Source organism: Mustela nigripes, chromosome 6, assembly GCF_022355385.1.
Source record: "Mustela nigripes isolate SB6536 chromosome 6, MUSNIG.SB6536, whole genome shotgun sequence".
Taxonomy (NCBI): Eukaryota; Metazoa; Chordata; class Mammalia; order Carnivora; family Mustelidae; genus Mustela; species Mustela nigripes.
The window spans coordinates 128293661-128305048 of NC_081562.1; the positions used below are offsets into that span (position 1 = coordinate 128293661).

At 39.0% G+C, this 11388-nt stretch overlaps 1 non-coding gene across 1 annotated transcript; it reads right to left on the minus strand.

Annotated features, from left to right (window-relative positions):
- Positions 1-8149: 8149 nt before the first annotated feature.
- LOC132020997 (U6 spliceosomal RNA) lies at positions 8150-8252 on the minus strand. The gene has a single exon (XR_009405185.1). It is a non-coding gene; the product is annotated as a U6 spliceosomal RNA (small nuclear RNA).
- Positions 8253-11388: the final 3136 nt, after the last annotated feature.

Here is an 11388-nt window from a genome sequence, read left to right on the forward strand (position 1 = left end):
AGTCAAACTTGTGGTCGTGGAGGTAGGAAAAGGGAAGGAAGTCAAAAGAAAGGAGGGGGGCAGACCTTTATTTTAAAAAAGGAAAACCAGGAAAATTGGTCAAATTGTGGAGAGGGAGGGAGGGAAGGAAGGAAGGATGGAGAAGACTGTCTTTCCTTGTTCTTAAAAGCTCCAGAACTTTTTTTCTTTAAAATTTCAAAATCAAAATACAGAGAGGCAGCCCTTCTTGGAGCATGTTTATGTAATTGAGCAATACTGCTCATTAGTTCACTTTTAAAGTATTTGCTAGGTTGAGCAGTTTTTAGAAGGTTCTTTCTCACCCAGCCCCAGTATGAAGCTCAACTCATTTTGATTTAAGATAAAAACTTCAGAAGAGAAAAATGTGTGTATTCATTGGTACATACATACACGTGCAACGAAGTTCCTATTCCTTTTAGTCTAAGACAAGAGATTCTACCGTAAATTATATGTGATGGCTTAGTTTTTTTTCTGGTATCCTCTTGTCACCAGAGAGGAGTACTAAATTATCTTTCTCTCCCCTCCCAATTAATAAATCTGCTGAGAGAGAGAAGAACTCTCATTATGAGAATGTGACTTTTCCCCCCTCTCTTTCTGGTTTTCTTTCTTTCCCACACATGAACCACACACAGAATATACATCATGTGCAGACTTCTCCCTAATCAGCCTGTAATGTATGATCTATAAATCCACACTCATGTTTTAAGTTTCCACTGAAGTTCAGAACACTGTTGAGGACCTACTTCGTTCTTCACCATGTGTACACTTCAGCAGGGATCTTTGGTAAATCAATAAAATGATTATCTTTGCTTTGAATTTCTTTGTGATTAAATGGAAGATAGCATCAGTGATCAATTTAAACAGTATTTTTTATATTGAATGTCAATGAGTAAAAAATGATCTATAGTTGTTCCAAATATTTAGATTGATGGCTTCTCGTTTGCAGTCATATTTGGCAAAACTACTTTTTATTAATGGAAAATTACTAAAAACATTGTATGCATTCCATGTAGAGAGGCTTATTCACTGAGCTTTACCTCTAACAACTTGAGCTATCTGGTTCAAATTACTTAAGTAATTTCAACTGAAGGAAGGGCTTGGAAAATTTGGAACTGTGGAATAATTTGTGTTTTGGTCTTTTCATGAAGCTTTAATTCAATCTGGTTTTTGTGAAAACTAAAACAATACAATAATCCCTTAAGTGATTTTGTGGAATAATGTGAATTTTTAAAAAAGATTTTATTTATTTATTTGATAGAGAGAGAGAGAGAGAGACATCAAGAACACAAGCAGGGGGAGTGGGAGAGGTAGAAACCGGTTTCCAGCTGAGCAGAGAGCCTGATGGGGGGCTCCATCGCAGGATCCTGGGATCATGACCTTAGCAGAAGACAGATGCTTAACGACTGAGCCACCCAGGTGCCCTAATGTGTAATTGTTAAGAAAAAAAAAAAAAAAGTATGCCCAAAGGATATTTAATGAAACTAGAGGAATACAAATATAACTGTTCTTAAGTTGTTTTTCTAGTGACTTTTCTCTGTCTCAAACGTAAGACATGTAGGACTCCAGAATATGCACTTTAATGTGTTCTGATAATAAGAAAACTATTGCTGGTTTTCTCAGGGGAGCACAGTTATCTAGGGGCAGTGCCAAAATCATTAGATAAGCATCATTTTTCCTCTCACATCATTGTTTACATGAAATTCCATTTTAGGAAATATGCAGGAATATCATATTTGTTTCAGAAGTTTGAAAATACAATAGAATTTGAAATATTGAAAATATGATTCTTAGTTGACGGTATCTTAGAAGTTGCAGAGGTATCTCTTTTTGAGATGAGTTTAATAATGACTGGCTTTAATAATGTTGGAATGTAAGGAAAAATTTCAATAGCAGGCAAAATGTGATGAATGGACACAAGGAACAATGAAGCTATTGACAAAACATGCCAACTTTTAGAATTCTATTTAAATTATTATTTTTCCTTCCAGTGCAGAGGAAGACACCCAAGTGCATCAATGTTCATCAGATGCAGGGTAATAAAAATGTGAGCGACAGTCAATGGACCGTGACTGTAATATGATTGTTAGCGTAGGTGTGTGAATGCATTGGAACATTCGTTCCTGTTTGAAGAAGGTTCTTGGTCCTCCGTGGTGATAGCGGAAGTTTGTAGAAAATTAAGGCCATGTAGGAGAAGAGGGCACAAAGGTTAAACCAAGAATAAAGCAAATTCAGTAATTAAAAAAATGACTTGTTTCTTATTTTAGATTTGACTTTTGTCCATTGTTCCTGCCAGCTGTTTAGATGAAATAAATAGAATATCACATAATAAGCAGATGCTCTGATACATTTTCTTCTTAAAGGGTCTGATTCCTGGCATCCAAAGAAGACTGGAATACAAGTTAGTATTAGAACTTGAATTTGTTCTGCCAGAGTGAAAATTGGTTCCATTAGGCGTCAGTCACAGAACTCTTACAGACCTGGCTCGGAACGTAGATATGATGCATCCAACTAGCTGAAATGATAAAGTCTTAAGTAATGCTAGATGTGCTTCGGGAAACCATCCAGAGGGTCTTAATTTTTTTTTAATGAAGGTTTTCTAATTTTATAGTCCTCATAAATCTGAAACAAGCCTAAATTAGGTCATCAGGGTAAGTGAAAACTTAATGCTTGTCCCTTTGTAGATAGCATAATAGAAATAACTTAACATGTGAAATACTCAATTGTGTGCAATCTTAAGGCAGGATTCTTCTCTGGACATTTTTTTGTACTTACTTGCCCATACTTCCTTCTCATTATAGATTTATAGTGCTCTGGAGAAACCCTTGGAAGAAGTGATATATCAGACAGACATTATATCCAAAAGCTTAAAAGTTAGTATCTGACTACATAAATAAAAATCTAAACAACAACCACAAAAAAGAAAATCAACTGTATCTTAGATGAACAATTATATCCAGTATATTAAGAGGAATGAGAAAAATGTGCATGTCATCCAAAAGTTCATAGTTTATTAAATATAGGAAGGTTTCAAATAAATTCATAATACACATGTGGATTTATATACATAAACACAATGATCTTTCATAAATAAAATTGACTGGAACTCCTGATATGTTTCTTATATGAAAATATTTTATAGCTTTCATTGAATAATTGTACATTATACGAATTTAAAAATTACTAATGAGATATAGAATATTAGACAATAGAAAAATTAAAATAAATTGAAATTGTTTTAAATTTGTTATAGAAACCTGTTTTTGATTACTTTTTATTTGGAGCAGAAAACTGGTCAGCTTATTATTTAGCGCAATTTCTCCCTCTACGTATTTTGCTTTATTTACTTGTGAACAGATGTTATTAGCTAAGTTAACAGTACAGAATACAGTAATCATAAAATCTTAGAAGTAATGTTTTGACAAGAATAGTAATTCAGATTTAGAAGTATTTATGGACAACTCAGAAAGCTTATTTACTCTACTTATTTATTTAAAATATTTTATTTATTTATTTGACAGAGAGAGAGAGATCACAAGTAGGCAGAGAGGCAGGCAGAGGGGAGGGGGAAGCAAGTCCCCTGCTGAGCAGAGAGCCAGATGCGGGGCTTGATCCCATGACCCTGAGATCATGACCTGAACGAAAGTCAGAGGCTTAACCCACTGAGCCACCCAGGTGCCCCGAAAGCTTGCTTACTTTAGTTAATCTTTTTCTTATTCTTTCTTTCTTTAAAAAGATTTTGTTTATTTGCCAGAGAGGAAGAGATCACAAGTAGGCAGAGAGGCAGGCAGAGAGAGAGGGAGAAGCAGGCTCCCTGCTGAGTAGAGAGTCCAATGCAGGGCTCGATCCCAGGACCCTGAGAACATGACCCGAGCAGAAGACATAGGTTTAACCCACTGAACCACCCAGGCACCCCTTGTTTTCTTATTCTTGACTTGCCACCGATTAATTTTTTTTGTCTATAAATGGCAGATACCAATATTTTCAAGACACGTACAAACAGATGTTTTCTTCCACGATTTTTGTAATTTGGGACTTGAAATGAGCCAGTCCAAATTCTGTAACAACTGGTTAAAAATAGACGAAGGAAGAAGTTTGCATTTATTTTGCCAATGAAGAAAAACATTGAGGAACAGTCCTCTGAATAAGTGTAAGTGTTAGTAGTTCTTACAAGATGCCTGTTAGTTCCAAAAATCATTGAGCAACAAAAAAGTCCCCATTAAAAGTTAATGGCCACCTGGCTGTTTAAAAGGAGTTCTGTAGACTTTACCAGAAGCTGCGTGTCAGAGCCTAGCTCTTCCCCAGGTTTTCTCTCCTCCTGCATTTGCAGGAGATTGCTTTGCCCTGTGGGAGTGTTGCTCTTCCCAATAGTGTGGAAAAAAAAAAAAAGCAATAGGCAGTTTCAGGAGTGTTGCCTTTGACAGCGTGTCTCAGGGGACATAATATTCTAGGTGGCAATTGGCCAAAATAAGTAGGAAACTGAGGGGAGCTGCCAAGCTATACTGCTGTTGAAAGTGCTGCCATAACGAAGTAGAAAGAGGAAGGAAAGTTTTTCCATGAAAAACGAACGAGAAACTGAATGGCTAGTGGCAAGGGAGAAGGACTGGGGTGTGGGTGTGCAAAGGGAAGGATAAAGATTTGTAGATCTTTATAACAATCTTATAAAAAATGTTGTCTGAGGGGCACCTGGGTGGCTCAGTGGGTTAAGCCTCTGCCCTTGGTTCAGGTCACCATCTCGAGTCCTGGGATGGAGCCCTGCGTCAGGCTCTCTGCTCAGCAGGGAGCCTGCTTCCCACAGTCTGTCTGCCCGTCTCTCTGCCTACTTGTGATCTCTCTCTCTGTCAAATTAAAAAAAAAAAAAAAAGCTGACTGAGAGTATGTTTTATAAAAATTTTTTATAACAAAGCTATCTGATTGATTTGAATATTGCTTTCCTTCATGCTTGAAACATCGGGGTCTTATCATTAACAACACATTTATCTGAGCTATGAAGATAATATAATGTGGAATCCCAACAGTTTTCTCAACGGTCACAAGTTTGGCCCATGCCAGAATGCACAGCCCTCTGTAATGTGATTTTGCTGCTCCCATCCAGAAGCAGAATCCATTCTCCAGCCCCTGTAATGTCAGGTTGGCCTTTGTGACTTACTGGGACAGGTGTGATGTGGTGAGAGTGCTGTTGGGCAAGTTCTACAATGTAGGCCTCGAAAAGCTTGGTGGCTTCCACCTTTGTCCTCTGGAATCTCAGGCCACCAAGAAGCCTGGGATGAAAGAGCAGGAGGAGAGGGGCCCAGATGTCTCAGCAATTCCTACTGAGCCCAGCCCCCAGCACACCCACTCGCTGAACGCAGCTACATGGACGAGCTCAGGTGAAATCAGCAGAAGAACTACACAGCCAACAGAATCATGAAGAATCGTAAGTCATGGTTGACTTAAGCCACTGAGCGTTGAGGGGGCCTGTTACACAGCGAAAGATAACCATCCTTGTCTTGTCTGTAATTATCATGATCATACATCGTTGAGAGAGAATTTGTTGATACAGCAAGTGTTCACATCAAGAGCTCTCAGTTGTTGGTTTTCTTTTTTTTTTTTTAAGAGCCTGAGTTAGCCTACTAAAGTCCTTTCAGGTCCAAGGCTATGATCTTTGATCTTGTAATGCCATTTGATTGTCATCCTGGAAGTTGGTGGGATTTAAGAAAATCACATTATTTTATATCATCCACAGAGCAACCCAGTGAAGCAGGCTTGTTCTCTACATGCGAAGGTTGAGTGCACAGGTGCCAGAACGCAAAAAGGTGTGGAGACCACTGTGTGGCTTGAGAAGGGACATCCCTGAGGAGACATAAATGAACCTCTTTTTTTTTTTTTTTTCCTATTTGGAGAATGAAGAGGGCCTATTAGAGGATTTCTGAAGTTGCCCTCATCATGGCGGAAGTCTCAGACTGGGCCACATGAATCAGAGCCAGTGGAGGGGAAAACAGAGCTGATACCAACAGGAACAGAAGCTGAGAGAAACCAGCTGCCTGAGACCTAGGCATCTGGATTGCATGGAAAGCCATTCATTTACTCCATTCATTCAACAATAATTTGCTGAGTGTCTTTTCTTTCAGGAGAGAGAAGGTGCTGGAGATGCAGTGGTGGGTAAATCCCACAAAGCCGTGCTGCTGTGGGAGTTATTCTGGTAGGAGGCTTATGACAACAAGTAAGTGAACAGTCTGATAATAGAGAGGAATGCTACAAAACGAGTAAAAGTAATATAATAACAAGTGATAGCGTTAAGTGTGGAGGGCACCCGAGAGTAGGTGGTCAGGGAAGGCTTCTCTGAGCTGACCTTTGACCGACGTGGGTTTGTATCCTGGTACTGCTATCTATTAGCTATGTGACAGGAGAAAACCAAGTAACCCTCTGAGTCTCAGTTTTTTTATCTGTTAAGTGGGGATAACCAAGAAGAACTTGTTGAGTAGAATCAATTAACTAGTGCACGTAAAATGTCTCATACAGATAAGGCTCTCCATAATGATCAATTTCTTTTAACTCCTCTCTCTTCCAAGTGATGTGACAAGCTTAAGCATGGTTCCAGTGTTCTTCCGTCGGGGGGAATTGGGTGGAATAATTCTTCATTGTGCAGGACTGCGTGTGTGAGTCGCTGGACATTGAGCAAATTGGGCCCCCACCAACTCATTTTGACAACTCTAAAACCATCCTGTATGGGTTAGCTTTTGCTAAATAACAAATCATCCAAACTTAGTGGCTTAAAATGTAAAGCATTTATTGTTTCTCACGAGGTAATAGGTGGGCTATGGGTGTTCTAGTCTGAGCCAGACTGAATGGTCCAGAATAGTCCCCCTCATATGTCCCAAGCCTCAGCTGAGACCGCTGGGGTGGCTGGGTCTCTACTTATCTTCAAGGGGGCTCCCCTGAACTTTTTTGTGGTTACAGCACTATCAGCAGTGAGAGAAAGCAAGCTCCAATACAGAAGCATTTTTCAAGCCTCTGCTTAATTCGCCTGTGCTAGTGTCCTGTTGGCCAAAGCAAGCCACGTGACCAAGCTTAGATTCAAAAGGGAGCAAAATGGACTCCAACTGTTTATGGAAGAAACTGCAAAGTCACTTAGTAAAAGGACATACATTCAGCTATGAGAAGAACCTGTGGCCATTTTTCATTTTTGTAGTTTATCAAAGTCCTGCTCTGGTGACAAATTATTCACATTTTTCCCACGTGTGAAATATGCTTATTCTTACCCCAAGACCCTCAAAACTCTTGTGCCGATGATTGCAGCAGATTTAACTTCACTAACATTTGATCTGTGCCAGATCTTAATGTGGCTAAGGGTGCAGCATGGGGTGAAGCCATTTTCTTTTCAATTGTGGTAAAATATGCATTACATAAAATTTACCATTTTAGCCATTTTAAAGTATATAGTTCAGCGGTGTTAAGTACATTTACATTGTTCTACAACTGTCATAGCCATCCATCTCTAGAGCTTTTTTCATCTTGGAAAACTAGAACTGCACACCTGGAGCACTGACTGGCTGGCTCAATTGGTAGAGCAAGCAACTCTTAATCTCGGTATTGTGGGTTCGAGCCCCATGTTGGAGATTACTTAAAAAAAAAAAAACAAAACACTTAAAAAAATCTCCCCAACAATTCTGTACTCATTAAACAATAACTTCCTACGGCCCTCCCCTCAAACCCTTTGTTAACCCCCCGGACAGCCACCATTTTATTTTCTGTCTCTACCTATTTGACTACCCTAAATCTCTCACATAAGTGGAATCATAACGGTATTTATCCTTTTGTGACTAGTTTATTTTATTTAGCATAATGTCTTCAAGTGTCTTTCTTTTAATTTTTATTTTTAAAGATTTTATTTATTTATCTGAGAGCGAGAACATGGATGGGGGTGGGCAGAGTGAGAGGGTGGAACAGGCTCCATGCTGAGCAGGGAGCCCAACACAGGGGTAGATCCCAGGACCCTGGGGTCATGACCCGAGCCAAAGGCAGACATTCATCTGTCTGAGCCACCCAGGCGCCTCTGTTGTCAAGTGTCATCCATGTTGAAACATGTATCAGAATTGTCATCTTATTTATTTATTTAATTTCAATTTGAGTATAGCTGGCATACAATGTTACAAAAAACATGGAATACTTAACAAATGTGTGTGTTTTCCTTGCCCAGGGACCATGTTAATCTTCTCTGTATTATTTCAATTTTACTTTTTATAAGATTTATTTATTTATTTATAAATATTTGATTTATTTATTTGAGAAAGACACTGTGTGTTTGTGCACAAGTCAGTGGGCAGCAGAGGGACAAACAAACTCCCTATAGAACGTGGAGCTGGACTCGGGGCTCCATCCCAGGACCCTGAGATCATGACCTGAGCCAAAGTTAGACACTTACCTGACTGAGCCACCCAGGCATCCTTAATGATTTATTTATATATTTGAGAGAGAGAAAGAGAGAGAGAGAAAGAATCTCAAGCAGACCCCCTCTGAGCCTAGAGCCTAATGGGGCTCGACCTCATTACACTGAGATCACCACTGGAGGCAAAATCAAGAGTCTGGTGCCCCATCAACTGAGCCACCTATTACCCCTTATTTTGATTTTAATATAGGTGTCATAAACATCACCATTTTCCTGTTTAAAGCTGAATCATTTTTCATGTATGTATATACCAAATTTTATTTACTAATTCTTCTTTTTAAAATTAACATATAATGTATTATTTGTTTCAGGGGTACAGGTCTGTGAATCATTAGTCTTACACAATTCATTGCTCTCACCACAGCACTTACCCTGCCCAAAGTCATAGCTCAGCCACCCCACCCCTCCCACGACCACCCGCCCAGCAACCCTCAGTTTGTTTCCTGAGATTAAGAGTTTCTTATGGTTTATCTCCCTCCCCATTCCCATCTTGTTTCATTTTTTTTCCTCCCTGCCTCCCACGACCCCCCTCCCTGACTCTCAAATTCCTCATATCAGAGAGATCATATGAGAATTGTCTTTCTCTGATTGACTTATTTCATTTAGCATATTACCCTCTAGTTCTACCCACAGCATTGTAAATGACAAGATTCCTTTTTTGATGGCTGAGATTATATATATATATATATATTATATATATATATATATATACCACTCATCTTTATCTATTCATCTGTTGATGGACATCTAGGTTCTTTCCACAATTTGGCTATTGTGGACATTGATGCTATAAACATTTGGATGCACGGGCCCTTTTGGATCACTACATTTGTATCTTTAGGGTAAAGATACCTAGTAGTATGGTTGCTGGGTTGTAGGGTAGCTCTATTTCCAACTTTTTGAGGAACCTCCATATTGTTTTCCAGAGTGGCTACACCACCTTGCATTCTCACCAACAGTGTAGGAAGGTTCCCCTTTCTCTGTGTCCTTGCCAATATCTGTCATTTCCTGACTTGTTAATTTTAGCCATTCTGACTGGTTTGAGGTGGTATCTCACTGTGGTTTTGATTTGTATTTCTCTGAAGCTGAGTGAGGTGGAGCACTTTTTCATGTGTCTGTTGGTCATTTAGATGTATTCTTCGCAGAAATATCTGTTCATGTCTTCTGGCCATTTCTTTTTGGAGTATTTGATCTTCAGATGTTGAGTTTGTAGGGTCCTTTTTTTTTTTTAATGATTTTATTTATTTGTTTTCTAGAGATCATAAGTAGGCAGAGAGAATGCAGAGAGAGAGAGAGGAGGAAACAGGCTCCCTGAAGATCAGAGAGACCGATGTGGGGCTCAATCCCAGGCCCCTGGGATCATGACCTGAGCTGAAGGCACAGGCTTTAACCCACTAAGCCACCCAGGTTCTCCTTGATAAGTTCGTTATACATTTTGGACACCAGCTCTTTATCTGATATGTCATTTGCAAATATCTTCTCCCATTCTGTCAGTTGTCTTTTGGTTTTGTTGACTAATTCCTTTGCTGTGCAAAAGCTTTGGATCTCGATGAAGTCCCAATAGTTCACTTTTACCCTTGCTTCCCTTGCCTTTGGTGATGTTTCTAGGAAGAAGTTGCTGTTGCTGAGGTCAAAGAGCTTGCTGTCTGTGTTCTCCTCAAGGATTTTGATGGATTCCTGTCTCATATTGAGGTCTTTCCTCCATTTGGAGTCTATTTTTGTGTGTGGTGTAAGAAAATGGTCCAGTTTCATTCTTTTGCATGTCGCTGTCCAATTTTCCCAACACCACTTGTTGAAGAGGCTGTCTTTTTTCCATTGGACATTCTTTCCTATTTTGTTGAAGATTAGTTGACCATAGAGTTGAGGGTCCATTTCTGGGCTCTCTATTCTGTCCCATTGATCTGTGTGTCTGTTTTTGTGTCAGTACAATACCATCTTGATGATCACAGCTTTGTAATAGAGCTTGAAGTCTGGAATTGTGATGCCACCAACTTTGGTTTTCTTTTTCAACATTCCTCTGGCTATTCTGGGTCTTTTCTGGTTCCATATAAATTTTAGGATTATTTGTTCCATTTCTTTGAAAAAAGCTGATGGGATTTTGATAGGAATTGCACGAAATGCATAGATTGCTTTAAGTAGCATAGACAATATTTGTCTTCGAATCCCTGAACATGGAGCATTTTTCCAGTTCTTTGTGTCTTCCTCAATTTCTTCCATGAGTACTCTATAGTTTTCTGAGTACAGATTCATTGCCTCTTTGGTTAGGTTTATTCCTGGGTATCTTATGGTTTTGGGTGCAGTTGTTAATGGGATCAGCTCCTTAATTTCTCTTTCTTCTGTCTTGCTGTTGGTGTATAGAGATGCAGCTGATTTCTATGCATTGCTTTTATACCCTGACACTTTACTGAATTCCTGTATGAGTTCTAGCAGTTTTGGAGTGGAGTCTTTTGGGTTTTCCACATAAAGTATCATATCATCTGTAAAAAGTGAGAGTTTGACTTCTTCTTGGCCGATTCTGATGCTTTTTATTTCTTTTTGTTTTCTGATTGCTGAGGCTAGGACTTCTAATAGAATAGTAGTGATGATAGTGGACAGCCCTGCCATGTTCCTGACTTTAGGGGAAAAGCTCTCAGTTTTTCTCCATTGAGAATGACATTTGCTGTGGGTTTTTCATAGACAGCTTTGATGACATTGAGGTATGTACCCTCTATGCCCTCACTGTGAAGAGTTTTGATCAAGAAAGGATGCTGTACTTTGGCAAATTCTTTTTCAGCATCTATTAAGAGTATCATATGGTTTTTGTTCTTTCTTTTATTAATGTATTGTGTCACATTGATTGATTTGCAGATGTTGAATCAACCTTGCAGCCCAGGAATAAATCCCCCTTGGTTGTGGTGAATAATCCTTATTTATTTATTTATTTTTAAAAAAGATTTTATTTATTT